Below are 18,783 nucleotides of genomic sequence, written 5' to 3'. Positions count from 1 at the left end.
TTTGATCGTATTGCTGTTTTGATCCTAGGTTTTGATCTGTTCCGTTGCGATTTTTTGTTGATTTTTTTGAATTTGTGAAGTGAGTGCGTGCCTCAAGAATCTAGCATAACACTTTAAGTGACATTACAAACATCGAAAATGATATACCAGGTGATTCAGTTTGGTATTCGCGGCCCTACATCTTTTTTGTTTTAAGAAAAAAGTATAGCAAACCATATATATTTGTAAATCGCTTGTGAAACTACAATAGATGATGTTGTCAAATCTTCTCTACGATGACATATGTCAAAGTTAAGATAGTCAACTTTTTTTTTAAATAGTACGCTATACATTTCTTAGCCTATTCTTGTAAATCTTTTTTTTCTACATTTGAATGTGTCAAAAAAAGTTGACACTTAGTCAGAAAAAAATCGGGAAAAATAATAAAAAATAATGTAATTTATTCGAAAGCGTTATTTTCTAAAAAGAGCTAGTAAGCCAAACATTTGTAAATTCGCATTATGTTGGTTCCCTGCAAGTCACTATTTACAAGACAACCACGTAGCCAAAAAATAAAATGATTTGACCTTGTTTGTTTTCAAGCCTCGGGTGCGCCTCGGCCAGAAAACTGAGACTCGGACGAAGTACCAAATCCATACTGAATTTACTATGCTAAATTCGCGTTATGTTGGTTCCCTGCATCTCACTATTTTAAGAATTACATAGCCAAAAAATAAAATTATTTGACAGTGAAATACCCGATCCATCCTGAATTTACTTTATTCGAATATTAGAATTTACACTTATTCGAATTTTACATAGTCACCTATTCAAATATTCGAATAATTCGAATACAATTCCCAAGACTCATCATGTCATTCATGCACTATCAAAATTCAACTAGGTACATATTTTCATCGTGTATGCATTCAAAGCGGTATAGTCAGGAAGAAGTTAGGTTTCGAAGTCAGATGTTATATCATAGTTATTTATTTAAATGTAGGTTATAACTTAGCTATTTATTTAAATATAGGTACTTTAATAATTGACGCTATTAATGTTAAAATTCAATTGTCTCCATGGCTAACTAGCTCTTTTTAGAAAATAACACTTTCGAATAAATTAAATCATATTTTTTTTTTTCTCGATTTTTTCCTATTGCAAGTGTCAACTTTTTTAACACATTCAAATGTATAAAAAAAAGCTTTACAAGAATAGACTAAGAAATGTATAATGTACTATTTAAAAAAAAAAGTTGACTGTCTTAACTTTGACATGTGTCATCGTAGAGAAGATTTGATAACGTCATCTATTGTAGTTTCATAAGCGATTTACAAATATATATGGTTTGCTATACTTCTTTCTTAAAATAAAAAAGATATAGGGGCGCGAATACCAATCTGAATCACACGGTATAATTTTTGTTCATGCATTAAATATTAAATATTAATCTCTTGTTTGTGTTTAGCCATTTCCGAAAAAAGCTGTATAGTCTTTACCAAAACCAAATAACCACCAACACTCAGGGTTGGCAAAAAACATGGTTTTTTTATTTAAAACAAAACATACAGTTTTTTTTTATTTTAAACAATTTTTTTGTTTAAAACATGTTTTAAACTTGGTTTAAAAAAAACATGCTTTAAACAATTTTAAACACGAATAAAACAGCATTAAACCGGTTGAAATCTTTATTATGTTGCTGTACTTTTACGCTCGACCACTGGGCATGCGCACTGCGCAGTTGTATTGAATGCAAACTGCGAAATTACCGAAATTTAGATTTCTTATTATTTTCTCGTGTTATCCTCTAGTGGTATAATAGTAGTTTATTTAACGAGTTCGTGTGTAAATTGGGGTTTTTTTGGCACTCGTGGACCTCTCATATCAAAAAAGAACCAATTTATATTGGAAATGTGAATAATCTGAATAAATGAATAAATAAACGTGACTAAAAAAAGTTGAATTCTTGTATTTTTTTTGTTTTAAAACACATGGATTAAAAAACATGTTTAAAACAGTTTTAAACAAACGTGTGTTTTTTATACAACATGTTTAAAACACTGTTTTAAACTGAAGATTAAAACATAATGTTTTAAACATGCCAACCCTGCCAACACTGCATTCTACCCAAAAAAATCAACCGGCAACGTTGTGCACTTAGATTTGATTGGTCTAGCATTCTAGTAATATCAAAATTGCCCTTACACACTTGGTGGAGTTTTGTTTTCACCAACTTAATTCAACAGGTGGTGGTTATTTGGTTTTGGCACGGCGTATATAGAGGTGTCCCAAAATTGGCGTACAAACTACTTACAACCTTATCCAGGATGTTTAAATGTACATGAAAAAAATATGCAAAAAACGGTTCCGACAAAAAAATCAATTATTTTTATTATCTATTATTATTAACGGTAGTCACAGTTTGACACTAGCGTTAAAAAAATGTTTGAAACTATTTTTTTAAATGCCACGACATCTCACTCCGATTCAGACCCCTAGGGCTATTCCAAAGCAAGAAGAAAATTGGTCGTTGGCTGCTGTGGCGAAGGAATTACATTGCAGTAAGTCTTGCATCTTCCTGCTGCACGAACGCCAATGAACAAAGCCTAATTTAATCTAACGAAAAATACGGAAATTTTCGCAAGATATCGTTCACTTTTGGATGGCCGCGATTGTACATAGATAAGTATTAAAATACTATACAAAATAGAAAAAAAAATACATCCGCTATACATAATATCAATAATTATCAATAATGTACACTCTCAACATACGCTTAAAATTTGACAAATCATTACATGCCTTGATGTCTATTGGTAACTGATTAAATAACATAAGTCCCTGATGGTATAGACCATTGCACTTAGGATTAAATTTACAGAATTGTAAATCAAAATCTTCACAGTTTCTTAAATTGTATTGTTGCCGTTCCTTTACATAATTAATTTTGTCATGCAAATAGAAATAACGTGGTGTTTTCTTTATACTAATTTTGAACACAGTTATAAGGGTATTAAAGATAAGTGTTTGCTTCACAGATAAAAATTTCAAAATCTTGAGCATTAGATTAATCGGTGTATATCTACTGCAACATAGAATATTGCGCATTGCCCTATTTTGCACTATTTGTATTTCATGTACTTTATACAGGGTGTCCCAAAAAAAAAAGACGAGTCCATAGCTCCCTTATTTATCGGAGGATTTTAATTATCTGTACACCAAATTAAATGGTTGTTAATAGGCTACAAAACGGCTCAATAAATTCACGTTCACGTTCAAGGGCTTCAAAACTTAACTGTCAAAATATTTTTTTTCAAATGGGATTACATACTTTTTTTTAGTAATTCTGATAGAGATTTTAATTCTGAAAGCAACAATGTGTCACAAGTGTAACTTCACATAAAAAAAATAACACTAACTTTTGAAACAAATGACGAACACCAAGCGAGAAGCTATCAAAATGCATTGCATTACAATGTAATAACCAAATTAAGGTAGTTGGAGAAACAAATGACAAATAATGACATGTGGGATTGCGCAGATATGCCGCCAATGTTTAGCGCAAAATGGAACATAGACGATAGTAGCGTTTTTTTTACATTTTTTTTGTGAATGTTTGGTATTTAAGTGTATACTTGTGATACATTGTTGTTTTCAGAATAAAAATCTCTATCAGAATTATTAAAAAAATATATATAATCCCATTTGAAAAAAAATATTTTGACAGTTTACCCTTGAAGCCCATGGGGTTATACTTGAATTTATTAGGCCATTTTGTAGCCTATTAACAACCATTTAATTTGGTGTACAGATAATTAAAATCTTCCGATAAATAACGGAGTTATGGACTCGTCTTCTTTTTTGGGGACACTCTGTATGTCGGTAACATAAATAATACTGATGAACAGTAATTCAAATGTGGTGAAACAATTGTTGTATATAATAGGCGTCTGGTATACATGTTCAAATTTTTACCAATTCTACTTAATAGATAAACTTTTTGTGACATTTTATTTAAAACATATTGTGTATGACTATGGAACGATAATTTATTATCGAATATAACACCTAAATACTTAATCTCATTAACCCGCTCTAAGACAATTTTATTTATTTGTACTCTCATGCCTATGTTATTGATTTCAGACTGGGAATATCTGTTTTGAAATATAATATACTTAGACTTGTTTACATTGACACTAAGGCTATTGCTACATAGATAATGATAGATACTCATTAAGTCTTCATTAATTTCTGTTATGATGTTTTCAATATTTTTCCCAGACTTGTACAGCATAGTGTCATCAGCAAACATACTAATGTTACAATATTTGACATGCTTAACAATATCATTAACATACAGATTAAACAATAATGGCCCTAAGACTGTACTCTGAGGTACCCCGTATTCAACCAATATATCATCAGATAGTATGTCACCATATTTAACTTTTTGTTGTCTGTTCGATAAGTACGACTTAAACCATTCTAAGACTGTTGAACAGACTGTTCCTGTTATGTTGTGTTGACATTGAAGCTTCTCTATTAAGATCTGGCGATCTATTGTTTCGAACGCTCTTTTTAAGTCCAAAAATACTGCTACCACAATGTTTTTATTTTCTATTTCACTAAACCATTTATCACAAATACTAATTATGGCTGTTTCATAAGAATGGTCATTTCGAAAACCCGATTGTTCACTAGCGATTAAATTGTTTACATTGCAATGAAGTGTAATCTGTTTTTTACCACTATTTCCAATAGCTTTTCATATACTGGCACTGTATTTATCGGTCTAAATTCTTCACATTTCTTAGTCTTTGAAACTGTTTGAACCGGGATGATTACAGATGTTTTCCATTTTTCGGTGAACTTTCCATATGTTAAGGAACAGTTGATTAAGGGCCAGTTTACAGAAGCGAAATTAAGTTAATCGTAATCAAATGTGAGATTAACTGAACACGTGATCAGATTGAACCAATCGAAGTTTCGGATTCATGGGTTAATCGCGCATTAAAATTTAATTCGAATTAAATATTTAATTCTCTTTCTTTAAACTGGCCCTAAGTCTATAAATCTATCTGCAATTACTTCTGCACTATCCTTGAGTATCAATGTTGTAATACCACTTTCACCTCCTCTGTATTTTTCATTATTGCAAGCGCACTTTTAAGATCCCTCATAGGTATCTATTAATATAAATGTGTTCATTTCACTAATTTCGTGATTGTTATTCAGTACTGCAGTGGGTTTACATTTCAAGATGTCGACAATATTCTATTATGCTGTCTATGAAGTAAATATTAAATTTCTCACTAATTTTTGTTGGATCCTCGTATGTGGTACCTTCAAAGCTTGCTTCGGAAGGCTGATCAGTATTTCCTGGGAGAAGGATTTTCAGTTTTTTCCACAACTCCTTCGGCTGATCCTTTCGATTTTCAACAAGATTTTGATAGTAGATATTTTTAGCTTGCCGTACCATCGTAACTACATTGTTTCTCATCGTTCTATAGTCATTCCAAGATTCTTCTGATTTACTTAATATGGCTAACTTGTACAAATTATGTCTTTGTTTCATCGCGTTTTGAATATCTAAGTTGAACCATGCTTTGTGACAATGTTTTTCATTTATAGTATATTTTCTACAACGACATAACATATTTAAGCTCTCCTCCAAGGACTTCGTTAGTTCATTTGCCATGACATTAATGTCACTGATGGAATTATTCCACATATATTGTGTGTTCAATATTTCCTGAAATATTTCTTTGTTATAACTTTTGTAGTCTCTTTTCATTTTATGTTCTTTTGTAAAATGTTTATTTCCTTCTTCTGTGTTAATTTTTATTTTGATTATCAAATGATCGCTAATGCGAGGGGTCAATTTTATGATTTTTGAAAAGAGATTTTTTTTCTGAATTAACCGATGTATCACATGTAATAACTAGTTTACATAATAAACCTAAACAATTTTTTTTTTAATTTAATTCAAAAATAAATAAACGTACAACCGTTTATTAAACTCCCGCACTGTCAGTGTAAAATTTTTGACTTTTTTTTAGAGTGTACCTGTACCTAGCACTTCATCTTCCATTTCTTTTTCATCTTCATGGATAAAATATAGTTTAATTCGGCTTTTGAATGAATTAGGTTCTGTAACTTCATACCCATGTCCCACATTTGCTTGTATTGCATTCCTAACTTCGTCAGTGTTCTTTTCTGTGGTACAATTTAAGAGGACCGCTCCTTTCTTAGTTGTTTTTCCCATTGAAAGACCCACACCAAGTTGTACCGGATTGATTTTATTTCTAATTTCCCTACGCACTTGATTTCCGTTGTTGTTTGCACCTTTTACTTCTTCTTTTGGATTTATCATTAACACATTTGTTTTGGTCACGTTCGCGTAGGTTAAGTTGTCATTGCCGAAAATATTTTGTACATTTTTTAGCAAGGCCACTTCTTCACGCAGTTTTTTATTCTCTGCCATTCTGCTAATACCGTTTGCAAAAGTGACTTAATTTCCATACAATGTAAACAAAGATATATTCGTACATTATTACCTTGCAATGTTACCGTAGTGGATTTAATAGTTACTTACACTATTAGTGGGATAAAAGCAATATTACAGGATTCGAGTGTGAAGATTGCAGATGACGAGGGCGTTAGCCCGAGTTCATTTGTAATCACACGAGTTTCCTGTAATATGCTTTAGCCCACATGTTATGTACAAAATTTTATCTAAGACCGCCCCGAATTAAAAAAAAAATGTAAATCTTATTTATTTCCGCCAGTTTCATTACACCACTCAGTGGAATAATAACTTACTTATCCCACTGAATGGGGTAATGAAGCTCACTTATCCCACTGAGTGGAGTAATGACAATTTTTAGTTGTCATTACATGACATCTATCAAACATAAAATGTATTCGAATGACGAAAAAGTTGATCTTTTGCTAATTTACGATGAATGTAGAAAAAACGCATATGCAGTAGTTCGATTATTTATGCGGAGCCATATCCTGGCAGAAGAGTACCGGCTGATACTACTTTCCGAAGTTGAAATAAAAATAACTTAAAAAAATACTTTAATTTAGATGTCAACTTCATGTCAAATTAAAAAAAAAAACAGAACAAACTATGTTTTTTTAATAAATATAAATGATCAATGAAGTTCATGACAATGTATAACTGTCAGAAGTAGAATTTCTCTCCTAGTGGTTAATAATTTTTCATTATTAAGCCATGGTTAATAATGAACAACCGTCACCTAGCAACGAAAGATTGTCGCTTATTTCATTGGTTAACGTAGACGATTTTTCATAGCAACCGTTTGGACAACTCGGATCCGTCTCATCCGACAAAATAATTTTGTTAATATATAGAATATAGCCTAAGGGAGTCCGTTTCAGCTCAGGGACGCGAGGGTCGCGGGTTCGATTCCGACCCAGGGCGAAATTAAAAAATTAAAAAAAAAGGCTATATTCTGTCTCGTGATTCGGAAGTCACGTTAAGCCATTGGTCCCGGTCTATTGAGTTGGTCGTCATGCCTCTCATAGATTTGTAAACCAGTCCTAGACTGTGTAACAAATTTTTTAATTATCAAAAAAGGTTTTAACGTATCTAGTAGTGAAAAAAATAGTATATAAACCACGGTAGAGATGTCCCTCATAGCCTTCGCGCCTCGGGATGTAATCTTGGCGCTCTAGCTATAATCATGAACTTCTCCACCTTGGTGTATAATATACTATTTGAGTTGTGCCACTATTGCAGTCCACGAACGATATAGTGTAATACATATTGTCAGAATTAGGTATAATTTTAGGTAAAAAAGAAAATGTACATAATTAAAATACAATAATTGCTTATGTGTCCTTTAATATTAATTATTTACAATTACTTAAACAATGAAAGAGATACCGATAGATAAAATTATCTACACACATGTCTAAGAAAATAAAATTCTAAAGTCTAACAAGTGCCATATGGCTGATAAAAATCTTATCATTTTATTTTGGTAGTTTCAACTTATCGCAAATCACCGCAAATACCACAAATTATTTTTAAAACTTCAATGTCGGTGAATAGAAAAGTATCATTCTTTATCTCTACTTTGTCGACACCGAATTCTGTTTTTCTATTGGCTATTTTTAAGTGTCGTGCGATTTTCCTAATTATTATCATTATTTTCGCATGTCTCATTCACTTTCTTTTTTTTAATCCAATTTAAACTAACATTTTCAATGTTTTTATTCAACTGTGTAATGTATCTACCATTTTCATGCCAAAATGAACATTGTATTATAAATTGCATCAATTAAACTGAACGTCTTGCGGTTTTAGTTTCGACGGTCGTACCATAGTGGCCAAGTAATTTATTCTCTCTAATTTAAGTGTTTGAGTTGGGACAAAGATGACAACAAACTTTCCCTTTGCACACATGCCTACGCCATATGGGTTGGCCCGGGTTCTTTCGGGATAATTAAATTAATTGTCTTCCTGATTGTGGGGCGCAGTAGAGTAAATGACGATAAATTGGAAGAAAAACGTTCGCAGAAGTAATGATAGTTCTAATTGAATAAAGAGAAATGTAACTGAGTTCATTAGACAAAGAGGTTTTTCTATTAAGTTAATTTATTTTTAAATACATAATTATATCGTCGAGCAAACTATCGAAGACATTTGTAAAAATCGTATGAAATATGAAGTTATGGACAATATAATCAAATTTGTTATCTGAAATCAATAGATCATCAATACATTAATAGATAAAACGTAAAACATAAGTGGAACTTTGAATCTGACGTGAATTTATCAGAATAGATAGAATAGGTATAGAATAGACAAGTTTGTCTTTTGCGGTAAAGTTGCTCCCAATTTAGTGATTTTAGAATAGCACCTTGGATTTTCACATTGGACGTTACAAACCATACTACACCGTTGGAAAACTTGTCAAAAAAGCTTTCGACCAGTGCAATAATAATTACGGGATGCCATTTGAAAAAAAATGAGTTTTTGACATTTTTAGTTTGTTGCGTTTAAAAAATCGCAGTAGACATTTGCGACTGAACAGGTTGTTGAGTAAACACTCAACAGATGCGTCAAACATTTAGGAATTAAACAGCGTCAATCATTTTAACTTATGTGCAACGATTTGGAAGGTACCAATTTTCGAACGGACCCCTGCAATTCGAAATTCTGGTAAAACAAGCGCCACAAATCAAAAACGATGCCAGATAAGTAAAAACGACCTTTATAGATTTGATTCATAATTTAATATAGAATCCAAAAATTAAATCAAACTTGGTAGGTTCCATTTAAAAAACCATCTCTATGTACAGGGTGATTCATATACAGGCTGTTTGATGAAAAACGCCTCAACCCATAACTTTTTTATTTATTACCCGATTTCAATGAACAAAAAAATCAAAGATATGGTGTTTCAAGCGCTACAAAACAGCTATAAAATATATTTTTTTTGCGTTATCGTCAATAGCTAACGATAGTCAACTTTTTTTTTAAATGGACACTTTTTTTATGTAAGTATAAAATAACAACGTTGTCAGTCATGCAGGATAGCAGTCATTTGACTATTATTTTATGTTCCAGTGTAATAAAATAATTAGTAATTAGTAATTAGTCAAAAACAAAAATTTAATAGAAAAAATAATAATAATAATTATTATTATTCATGTTTTCCAAGAAAATAATAATAAAACTCTTCAAGATTGCACCTGAAATTTTTCAAACTCACACTTGACATTTGTTGCTATTTGTATTAATTGTTTTTCACGGCACACTCGAAAATTTCATAATAAGCTGAACACAATTACAAATTGTTTTATTTTTTTTTCAGTCAGCTATGGACCAAACGATAACTTTTAATACATCATTAGATTCAGAAAAAAATACTTTACTAGACTAAGCCTAAAGAACTACATGTGTCCATTAAAAAAAAAAAGTTGACTATCGTTAGCTATTGAAAATAATGCCAAAAAACAAATATTTTATGGCTGCTTCGTAGCGCATGAAAAATCATATCTTTGTTTTTTTTGTTCATTGAAATCGGATAATAAATAAAAAAGTTATGGGTTGAGGCGTTTTTTATCAAACAGCCTGTATGTAGTCTCATAAATATTTTTATCTACGATCGCGTAAAAAGTAGGCACTTTTTGCACTAAAAATCGTTGTCAAAGTTGACGTTTAGAGAAACTGACAGAATCGTTCTCTAACAGTTTTAGAGCACGATTTCTAGCTTTTATGGCACAGAACTGTCAAAATACAACAATCGAATTTGTTGGAAACATTGTTTAGAAGTAGGTTGCTAAACGACTTTGGTTATTCATGAAATATTGAACCAATGATAATTATTTTATACAAATTTATGTTGAAACCGGTGTGATGATCTCACGATCGTAGATAAAATGTTGTAAGACATACATACAAAGTTCCTTTGTTGCACTCACATCTTTTAAAATACTCCCTCGTACCTCGGTCGTATTTTAAACCCGTTCGTACAATAAAGGATAACTTTTTACACTTATATCTTAAATAACTATAACCAGCGGCAGATTCCGGTCTCAAAAGGTTCGTGACAATAAAATTTTGAGTCATACGTCAAAAATTGGCAAAAATTACCACATCGGTTTTTTCACTATTAGTAAATGCCATTCTTCGCTTAATTATTCGACTTTACGTCCAATGTATACCAAATGTCATGAATGTCATAATAGAAGCAAACAATTGTTGCTATAGAGAAAATGTTGGTACAGGGTAATTATAAATGATTGTCCCATCGCAGTTGGCGTTGAAAACCCACACAAATTTTGGATGTGCCGCAGCCTCGCAAGGTTAGCCAAACTAGTAAACTTGATTTCCACTACCGCCAGGAGCGCCACCTATCGGCGATATTAGTCTCACTCATTTTACAAGGCTTGCGGCACATTAAACCCTGTCACCAACGCCAACTACGGTGGGACAATAATTTATAATGACCCTGTATTATAAAGTTCGCTTTAGTTTCATTTTGACAACAATGCCTGACAGTTTGTTTCAACGTAAAATATTTTCTTTATCTGCAGTTCTTAAAAGATGGTAATACACTCTTCAACATGCTTTATCTTCAAGAATTTTAACCTTTGAAACTAGACATTTTTGTAAGAGTGTCTAGGGGTTAACCACGAGTTAAAGTTTCTATGATACTATATGAATCATCCTGTATATACCGCAATATTTTACGAATGTGCAGTAGAAGCGTAGCTATCATCTAGAAAAAAGGAAAATTGATAATGTTTGTCCAGCGAGAGATTGGTTGACATAAAAACCACTAAATTCTCCGCAGTACAGTTAATTTCGAAATTATAGAGTACACCTAATTTTCTACAGTGTGAAATACACTTACATTTATTGTCAATGATCAATGTCAATTTTGACAAACAAAATGCCTAATCTAACCGAAAACGTGAAAGTGGTCATTCTTTCCAAATTAGAAGAAGGGTGGTCGATCTGAAAGGTATAGTTTTCCCATTTATAATTTGGTTTTACTACCAGCCCTGTTGTCAGGGAGTTAAATACCCCGACAATAGGCAACTACCGCCATAAATCCTAGGACTGTAAAAGAAGGTCTGTTGTCTGACCAGGTTACAATATGTTCACTATTGCCAAAACCACAACCCCAGCCCCTAATAATTGCACTGCCATAAAACCAAATTATAAATGGGAAAACTATACCCAGTATTATAACATCGCGAAGAGCACCGTGCAGAGATTAAAACAGACAATATTATGGTGTTCTAAAATATAAACTTACCTAACCTACATAAAAAATATGACGGTCAAATTTCAAAAAGGCATTTTTACGTGGGGAAAAAACTGTAATAAATCGACTTCTTGATTTTTGAGGTGTACTCGATAATTTTGAAATTAACTGTACCTTGGGCACGTAAAATTTGAAATATGTATATCCTTCAAGCAGTAACATCTTTGCCCTGAAATTATGCTCTAAATTAATGTATTCTAGTGCATTTTGTAGTGTTGGGTTAATTTAATACAATTTAAAATCTCCCAATCTCTGGCTGGACAAAGTATACCTTTAATAACAAACAAGTTATGGAGCTTTTTCGCAACTCTGGGACACCCTGTATGTCTCGATTGGTAGTTCTTGTCATTCACGATAGTAATACCACGTAAATTATTTTCTATATTTTTTCATGCCCTGAAAATAAAAAATAGAAATTAAAATGACAAATGAAATACATATGTATATGTTACGGCCTAAACACGAAGTTGTCAATCATGGCCGGCCAATATTAGTATTGACCAAGCTCTTGGGCGCATATTCAAAATAATCGTAAATGATACATATTTTGAGTTTGGGCCGGCCAATATTAATAATGGCTACTTAGGTCTGGCCAAAATTGAAATAAAACGAAGTAGAGGATAATTAAACCCCATGAATCTAATTACTATAGTAATATTGTAAAACAAAGGTTACCTTTCTAAGCCAATAGAATGTCTACTGTACTATTAAACTTTACTTTCATAGTTTCCATTTTATCATCACTTGTAGAGGTCTTGGATTTTCTCATGGGCTATGAGTCATGTCTGCGCAAACGACGAATATCGGTCTCAAATGGGCCGTACAAACTGACTGGAAAACATCGTCATTCGTTATGTTTGTTTCATCTCTCTCTCGTTTACTCGCTCGTCTACTCGTATTTGTATGTAGTATTTGAATTTGAAAGTAGTCGACGTTTTCAGTCTTCATTTACAGATTTTTCACTGGTTTATCGTTCCGCCTTCGCGCAAATATTTCCAAGGTCCATGAGAGAATCCAAGACCTTTAACTGCTTTAACTCAAAAAGTACACGAAGTGCACGATGCAGACACAATTCGACTCTTTATAGAAATGGCCGAATCACGTGTGTCCTTACGCATAATGGCCGGGCTAAACTCGAAATACTACAGGCGGTACATTTTTGTCGGGTTTAGGCAAACTAGAATTGGCCGATTCGGATAATGGCCGGCCAATACTGATAATGACCTATTTCGAGCTTGGGCCTTAACAGATATACTGAGTGCCCCAAAATTCGCGGAATAACTTAGCAGTACGTTGTTAAGTAGTCATTAAAATATCAGGTAAAAATGTTTAAAAAAATCAATCTTCGTTTTTGTCGAAGATATGGACCTATTCGATTTTTATGAAATTTAAAATGCAGGTATTTTAGACCGTGAAGGTTCAATTAGTAATAATAAAATTACCTCAAGTTAAAAAATGTAATTTTAATACATGTTTCCTTTAGCGAAAATTATGCGCGATTATTATTAGATTGTTAAACATTAAAAAATAGGGGTCTACACAAACAATTAAGTAAGTCACTTGTCTGATTCAACGAAAAGATTAGATTTTGTCGTTAAAAATTTAATGTATTTAATGTATTTGAGCAGTTACCTTTTGAAACAATTGCTGATTAATTGCCAAGCAACATTTTGTACACCTTTAAAGTCTGTCAAAATTGGGCGCGCTTTATTATAAACGTCAAATTGGGAAAATTTGTTGAAAATATTCTAAAAATAGACTACAGCGGCAGAAATTTCAATATTGTTGAAAAAGGAAAAAAAATTGCCTGTGGAGAGTGTCGTAAGAGCTTCAATGACACAGTTCGTTTTCTTGTGGAACACTATTCAAATGTAGGCTTTACAAAATTTAAGGTTCAGAGAGTCGTCAATTTATTTGAAGACACAGGAAGCGTACGTGAACTAAATTACCTTGCTAAAATATCCCGATCGTGTTTTAGTCCTTTATGGAAGAATTAAAGCATCCAGTATAATAAATTACGTCCAAATATTGTCTTTAACTTTGTAAGTGTTTGTAAGGTTAGCAAGATAAACGTCAAATATGTCACCTGCTCTTCTGCGAAAAGGGATGACCAAAATTCTGCAAAACTGCGCGTTTGTTTCATACGTGTCTACGTTTTTGCATCTGCAGCCACGTTTAATACAGTTTTTTTCTTTTTTCTTGCAAACCAGACGTCTTTCAAGGACGAGTTTCTCCTTGCAGTATATTTTATTGACGATCAATTTTTTGATGTAAATCTTCAGTAATTTAACATTTTAAAAAGGCAAAAAAATTACATTTTTAAGACTTGTGTTATTGCATTAATAAGAATTTATTCTTCACCGTCTAAAATATCTGCAAATATCGGCAAAAATTGTTTCCTTTTGCAACAATATTGAATTTTCTGCCATTGTAGCCTATTTTTAGAGTATTTTCAATAAATTTGCACAATTTGACGTTTCTAATAAAGCACGCTCACTTTTGACAGATTTTAAGAGGTGTACAAAATGTTGCTTGGCAACTTTTCATCAATTGTTTCAAAAGGTAACTGCTCAAATACCTTCAAAATTTAGATTAAATTTTTAACAACAAAATCTAATCTTTTCATTGAATTAGAGGAGTGATTTAGTTAATTGTTTATGTAGACACTTATTTTTAATGTTTAACAATCTAATAATCTAATAATAATTGTGCTTAATTTTTAATAAAGGAAACGTGTGTTAAAATTAGATTTTTTAACTTGAGGTAAATTTATTATTACAAATTGAACCTTCACCGTCTAAAATATCTGCATTTTAAATTTCATAAAAATCGGTTGGCAAATAACCAAGATATTAGTCTCGAAAGTCTTAGCTGAGACACCCTGTATATGGTTGACATGTGACAATCAAAGTGTGTCTATGTTCTTATGGGTATTCGCGGTAAAAAGATGTGTTCACAAGAGAAAAGTTACTAAATTTAGTAATTCTAGTTCGTCGTTACAAAAATGAATTTACTAAATGTTCTTATGAGTGACAGTAATAGGTAGGTATATTTCAAATTTTAATTGCAAACGTCAATCATAATGACATTAAAGGTTAAACTACAAGCAATTTTTGTGAAAGGACAGGAAATGGGTGGACGAAATTTTTGGGTCGGAGTAGTGTAAACTGAATGACATATTTTAAGTTAATATAAATCAGTACAGACTGAGTCTGTTGGCAATCAAATAATTGAATTGGTATTGGTGTTTTTTATCTCGCAATTGGCACTGACCGGATTTTTTAACTTGAGCTTGAGACATTATACAGGTCATTACTCATCATAAATTATTGTCCCATCGCAGTTGGCGTTGAAAACTCACACAAATTTGGGATGTGCCGCTAGCTTCGCAACGTTAGACAAACTAGTAGACAAATTTACACTACCGCCAGCAGCGCTACCTATCGGCGATGCTAGTCTCACTCATGTTATAGAGCATGCGGCACATTCAACTACGTCACCAACGCCTACTGCGATAAGACAATCATTTATAATGAGGGTTATTCTAAATGATTGTAGTCGAAGTAGGCCATGCCCATGTTATTACATTTTTGCCGCTTTCATGTGAACTGTCAGTTTTGTCGCTGTCACTGTCATTTTTTAGGTGAAAAGTGCGGTGATGAGATTTTTATTTGTGTACCTACTCATTTATTCACATCATGTTGATGTTTTTTATGCAGAACGGCAACCATAAATTTTATTCAGTTTTCACGGCTACTTCGACTACAATCATTTAGAATAACGCTGTAGTATATTATGCAACAAGTTTTATAAACGACACTTTAGACACGAGTTTTATGTTTAATAAACGAGTGTCTAGAGAAGTTTATAAAACGGGTTGCATACTATATTTTTTCTACGACCAAATAAACAAATAAAACAAGTAACTTTTTTATTAAACGTTAATTTAAACATACAAACTAAATGAACATACCAAATAGGAGTATATAATGTATGTTTCACTTCGGTAACTGTAAGTTAATGGTCAAATTGGATATACATATTTTGACAATTGTCAAAGGATATATATTTATCCAAGTTTTGAGTGTCAAGTTGTCAAGAACGCAAGCAAATAAGTTACCCCATATCTTTGTTTTTTCGACGTCTATGAGTAGGGAAAATTTGTCACTTCATTAGCAATACACTCCACAATAAAGCCGTAGGTGCAAGCACACTGCTTTGTAAATGTTTCTATGGAAATGTTCGAAAGGAGTAATGTCACGTTTGTGACTGACGGGCATTTGATTATTATTGTTGCTAAACTAGAGAATAATAAATTAATCACCTTCAGCAACGAACTAGCAATTTTGACCAAATTTTCAATCATTTATATCTCGGAAACGAAAAAACTTCTATAAGAATTTTTTTGTCTATGACTTCTTCTCATCACCATCAATTATGTACATACCCTGTATTTGATGTTTTGAAACTATTTTCTTTAGTCCTTGTATTTGTACATGTAAAAAAAAAATATTGACTAAAATTTTTGTTACAGAAATGACTAAGAATGTCCAACGAGTCGGTTAGCATCAAAGATTCCCGCCCGCCTAACAATTCAAGTGTCGAAGAATCGACCACGCACATCCAGAAGTTGGCGTTGGCCGGCCTCCTCAGTGTGGTCATCGTGGTGGTCATCATTGGCAACACTCTCGTTATACTAGCTGTGATAACAACAAAGAGATTACGTACAGTGACAAATTGCTTCGTCATGTCACTTGCAATAGCCGACTGGTTAGTCGGCGTCTTCGTAATGCCCCCGGCCGTGGCCAACACTTTGATGGGTAAACAAATCGCTATGGTCAGTTAATTATTCTGCTAATCGGGTCTCCCAACAGGTGCTTGGGAACTCGGCTGGATCCTGTGCGATATTTGGGTGTCGCTCGACATTCTACTCTGTACCGCTTCGATCTTGAGTCTTTGTGCCATAAGCGTAGACAGATATTTAGCAGTGACTCAGCCATTAAGCTACTCGAGGAAGCGGCGATCTAAAAGACTGGCTTTCAGCATGATCCTAGTGGTCTGGTTAAGCTCTGCACTCATCACTTGCCCTCCAATGTTCGGATGGTAAGTGTGAAATTTTTACATAGTTGTTCTCCATTTCACTGGAAAAGTTCTACTATTTTATAAAAAAGCTGTACGTAATAAGTGGAACTCCGGCACATAAAGCTTGCAGTTGTATGGGAGGTTTTCAGTGTAATCCTTATTTCTCTATTGTTCAACATACAACAACCAGAAGCACTCCAACTTGTGCAAGTCTAATACGAGGATTTTCCTTCCTGCTTTATAAAATTTATTTTACAATGTCAAGTGCCACCCGTAGATTTGACATTTACGCATAAAAGAAAGACTCAAAGGTTTTCAAATAACTAAAATGAATAAACATAACACCTTTTTATCTGAAGAATTGCTGCAAATCTGTTCATTTTTTTTCAGCGAATTGAATTGATAGGTACTTCATTAGACGTTAAAAATGTTATGTAGAGTCCAATTTTTACCATTTTGTGATCTAGTAACTTTACTTATGTTTGAGCTAGGATCAGAAACAATTTTGAATTGATTATAAATAACTATTAGGTTTCAAATTTGTTGAAAATTGCTTCGAAAGGTTATGCTTGTAATCAATGTAATAAGTGAAAGAAATTAAAAATTATCAAATTGACAGGAGCATAAAATAACCACAAAGTAACCAACAATAAATAAACGTGCCGTTTTTTTTTTGTTTTTTCCCTTTCTGTCGTTTCAATAGAGAGAAAGCGAGGAAGGAAATCGTGACGTCACCTCAAAAGGGTAAAAACTGGACTATACAGGTGATTCAGAAATAAGTTTGGAAAAAAAATGTGGAGTATCCTTGACACTAAATAATTCTGCGTAAATGACTTTTGGAGGTGATTTTAAAAGGATGGAAATTACCCCATATCCTTATATTTTCGACGCTTATGAATAGGGAAAATTTGTCCGAATTTGTTCACTTCACTATCAACCATTGTTACATCAACTCCACAATAAAGTCCTAGGTGCAAACACACTGCTTTGTAAATGTTTCTATGGAAATGATTGAAAGGAGTAATGTCATAGGTACTTAAATATTAAAGTTTGTGACTGACGGGCACCTTTTTTTTACTTTTGATTATTGTTGTTGCTACACTACCAGGATAGTCAAGTAATTAGGTACTTTTAATTCAGCAGCGTACTAGCAATTTTGACCACATTTTCAATCATTTGTATCTCGAAAACGAAAAAACTTTTATAAGGATTTTTTTGTTTGTTTTGTTCGACACTATCAGAATTTGAGAATTTTCTCCTGTGTGAACGGATTTTGATAAATGTCACAACTTGTCAAAACGAAACGTCAAGCTAATTTTAAAGAGTTTAAGCGATTTGGAGCCTTTAAGGGGCTCGTCGAACAAAAAAACGTATTCAACTCGTTCGTGTGTAAATTGGGCTCTTTATGGCATGAGTGGGCCAGTTTAAAACGCGAGTGAAACGAGCGTTCTAAAGGCACACGAGTGCCATAAAGAGCACAATTTACACACGAACTCGTTAAATAAACTATTATCGTCTATGACTACTTCTCATCATCACCAATTACCGGCTTTGCCTTCGGGTTACAAACTGCAACTCAAGTAAAAAACAAATTAATTCGAAATAAATATTATAAAATATAAATCATAAAAGATTGATTTGGCTATGGTTTTTTGCCCAACGGGAAAAAAGATGACTAAAAGCTTCAGTTCGCTATGGTTGTTTGCCCAAGGGGAAAAAAGACCCGTTTTACTCCATACAATCAGGGAGTAAAGGTGCTCATTATACAGGGTTATTCACGAGAGGGATACTCCTGAATTTCTTTTTCCTGCAACCTATTATACATACTCCAACAATACAGGGTGGTCCCGATATAACCTGCCAAAAAAATTCTGGGTCATTAGAAGGATCTAACAAGTCCAAAAAA

At 32.8% G+C, this 18,783-nt stretch overlaps 1 pseudogene; it reads left to right on the top strand.

The window, feature by feature from the left end:
* Positions 1-18,783, top strand: part of LOC138125998 (probable G-protein coupled receptor No18) — a 94,995-nt pseudogene that overhangs the window by 43,946 nt on the left and 32,266 nt on the right.

Source organism: Tenebrio molitor, chromosome 3, assembly GCF_963966145.1.
Source record: "Tenebrio molitor chromosome 3, icTenMoli1.1, whole genome shotgun sequence".
NCBI classification, from domain to species: Eukaryota; Metazoa; Arthropoda; class Insecta; order Coleoptera; family Tenebrionidae; genus Tenebrio; species Tenebrio molitor.
This window is presented reverse-complemented; position numbering and strand designations above follow the sequence as displayed.